This window comes from Arachis hypogaea, chromosome 15 (genome assembly GCF_003086295.3).
Source record: "Arachis hypogaea cultivar Tifrunner chromosome 15, arahy.Tifrunner.gnm2.J5K5, whole genome shotgun sequence".
Classification (NCBI taxonomy): Eukaryota; Viridiplantae; Streptophyta; class Magnoliopsida; order Fabales; family Fabaceae; genus Arachis; species Arachis hypogaea.
Genome location: NC_092050.1, coordinates 119,169,552 through 119,173,177, shown reverse-complemented (window position 1 = coordinate 119,173,177; position 3,626 = coordinate 119,169,552).

Sequence of the window (3,626 nt, the reverse complement as noted above, 5' to 3'; positions counted from 1 at the left end):
ACTGAAAATGCGAAATGCAGAAAATAGAGTATAAATACATGGAAATAGCAATGTATAAGTACTGGGAGAATAAAAATAAAAATAAAGAGAAAAATACAGAAAAATAGCAAAATAAAATAAAAGAGTCTGTAGTGGTTTACCAAAAAATACGCCAGAGATGGCGACCTCCCCACACTTAAAATGAAGCATCGTCCCTGATGCTCACTCAAGTAGGGTGTGAAGGGGTGTCATCACTGGAAGGACGGGTAGCTGGAGTCTCTGTGGTGGTGGTCTGAGGATCTACCTGCTACAGAGGAGGTGCTGACTGGATAGGGATCTCGGGGTCTACAGCTTGAATCTGAGGCGGAGCCTCCTGATGTAATGCAGCCTGCTCTGTGTCTGCCTGCGCAGCCTCGCTCTGTGGATGGGTCTCTGTCTCGTGATCATCCGCCTCCTCCTCAGATGCCTAGGATGGTGTGTCATGCTCAGAGGAAATGTCGCCAGATCGTATCATCAGCTTCAGGTGCTCATAGCGTCGCTTGTTGCGACGCTCCATCTGGTCAAGCCGTCGAAACAGGCAGTGCACTAGATGATAGACGGGCTCTGGGACAGGTGGAGGTGCAGTGGTGGTGGCAGGGGTAGTTGTAGAGGAAGAGGGGCCGGCAGATGGTGTGGCTGTCTCAGCAGTAGCAGTGAAGAAATGAGGTCTGTAGCCCAAAGCCAGAAAGTTCCTGTTGCGAGGGATAATCTTCTTGCATTCTGCAGCAGGTGACTTTTCATCAGCATCCTCCCAAGGCACGTCAGCTCGACGGCCTAGCTGTGTAATTAGATAAGGAAAGGGAAGAGTGCCTCGGACGTGGACCCTGGCCATATAGTACCGGATAAAGCGTGGCAGGTACAGGTCCTTACCCTCCATCACACACCATAGGAGGGTGATCATAGTGGCTGGTATCTCAGTCTCGTGAGTACTCGGCATAATGAAGTTGCTAAGTATCTGATGCCATAGCCGAGCCTCATCATTCAAGTAAATCCGCTTGATTCCCTTTGGCATGGTAGTGTTCTGACCCATAATCCAAGGAACGGTCGGGTCAAGGGTTATCCTGGCCTTGACTACATCCCAATCAAACTTCATGAAGTGCATATCCTCCTCAGTTTTTTGATATCCATCCGGCTGATCAGATTTAGGCAGAAGTTTCAGAACATCTTTAATGGCCTCTTCAGTGACTAGAATCTGCTTCCCTCTTAGGTTCACTGCATCTAGGGAAGTCTTGAAGTAATTGCAGTAGAATTCCCTTACCCAAGATGCATTGACCTCAGTCAGGTTTCTTTCCAGGAAGAACCAGCCTCTTTGTTTGATCTGATCAGAGGTGTATTGCTGGAGTTCTTCTGGGATCTTCAAAGTCCTCTCCAGGTATAGGTTCCTGGAGGTTGCAAACACCGGATACTTCAGCTCACAGTATCGGTTTGCAAACTTTATTGGATCATTAGCAGGGAGTAGCTGGTCGGCCTTCTCTTGCGGGGTAAAGTTCTTCTCCCGCCAGGAGTCATCGTGCATGATATCCATGATGGACATAGTGGATTCTCCTCTTTTACGTTTGCCAGTAGTTGCCTTTGCTTTTCCCTTTCTCTGGGTGGCAGACATCCTGAAAAACAGAAAACCAGGATATAAGAAAATCAGGAAAACAAATAGGCAAATAGTCAAAAGAAACACAAAGTGGCAAAGGAGCAATAGGATAATGAAAATGAGTTAAGTAAATGTGCATTAAGGATTGTATAGGAGTTAAAAGTTTGAAAAGAAGAATTCACAATCCAAAATGTGATAGAAGGCATGTTAATTAGGAAAAATAATCAGTATGCCATGGTTAGAAGGTTAAAAAGAAAGTGAAAAACCAAGAAGAGAGAGTATGAAAGGTTAGGTTGGTTAGAATTGAAAAAGAGTTTAAGAAGTTAAAATTAGTGAGTTAGTAAAAAGTGGGTTAATGTAAGTGGCATAATGATAAGTTTCTAAGTAACAAGCATTCACAATTAAAGGCTACAGGTAACTCATAACCAAACAAGGAAATTAGGTTGATGATGATTCAGATAGATATAGCAAAAAAATTGGAATCTAAACATCAAAAATGCAAATTATGAACTAGGAAATCAAAGAGAATGAGAAAACTTGCTCTGGCATTCATGAATTGGTTTGGTTAAATCTAAGGAAAGCATAGTTGAAAATGCCAAAACCAAGATATGAATGGAAATATTTTATAGAAATTTGGGCAGCATTCCGGCTAAAATTGGATTGTCCCGGAAAATAAACAGCAACAAAATAGTTCATATGAATCAAAATTAAAGCTGCAATTAAATAGGATGAATAAGAAAGAGCATAGCAGCATGAACTTGAAGAGCAGCATATGAACATTACGAACTTCACAACAACAGCAGAATTGCAAATTGATAAAACAAGAAACACGAACAGTGCAATTAAACAGGCCTAAATCCACTAACCACATCTTAGGCTACCTAACAACTAACAACCTAGAATCCACTACAACATGCATATCTAACTAGCCTAAATATGAACATAAACAGAAAAATATGAATTAATTATGAATGGATAGAAGGGCGGCGTTCGTCGGAACCTGGTAAGCAAATTAAGGAGAGTGGGGCAGAGAGGTGGCTGGGGATGGTGGCGCTGGTGTCTGGTGCGGCAGAGGAGGGTGGCGCGGCGGCGTGGCTGCTGTTCGGGAGCAGGGAGGGAAAGGTAGGGGTAATGGGGGTAGGGGAAATAAGGGAAGGAAGGGGGGCATGGGTGGCACTGGGCGGTGACGGCGGCGTGGTGGTGGTGATCGCGGAGGAGGGTAGGGCCGGTGAGGAAGGAAGAAGAAGGAAGAAGAAGAAAGAGGGGGGGGGGAAGGAAGGGGGTTGGTGGCGGCGGGGTCTGGGTGGTCAGCGGGGTGGCGGTCGTTCGGTGATGGTGGTGTGATCGGAGAAGAAGAGAGGGAGGAGAGGGGTTTGGGGGGGGGCGCGAATGTTAGGGTTCGTGTGACTGGGGTTATAAATTTGAATCCACACGATCGCGTGGGGCACGCGGTCGCGTGGCTGGAGTGAAATGGGGGTCGACGCGGTCACGTGGCTGCTGTTTGGGAGCAGGGAGGGAAAGGTAGGGGTAATGGGGGTAGGGGAAATAGGGGAAGGAAGGGGGGCGTGGGTGGCGCTGGGCGGTGACAGCGGCGTGGTGGTGGTGATCGCGGAGGAGGGCAGGGCCGGTGAAGAAGGAAGAAGAAGGAAGAAGAAGAAAGACAGGGGTGGAAGGAAGGGGGGTTGGTGGCGGCGGGGTCTGGGTGGTCAGCGGGGTAGCGGTCGTTCGGTGATGGTGGTGTGATCGGAGAAGAAGAGAGGGAGGAGAGGGGTTTGGGGGGCGCTAATGTTAGGGTTTGCGTGACTGGGGGGTTATAAATTTGAATCCACGCGATCGCGTGGGACACGCGGTCGCGTGGCTGGAGTGAAATGGGGGTCGACGCGATCGCGTGAGTGGCACGATCGCATGGAGTAGCTAAAGAGTGAATGACGTGATCGCCTGGGGGCATGCGATCGCGTCGTTGGAAATTGTGGTAAACACACGAATCCAGCGTCCTTTCAGCGCAACTCTCTGTCTCCTTTTG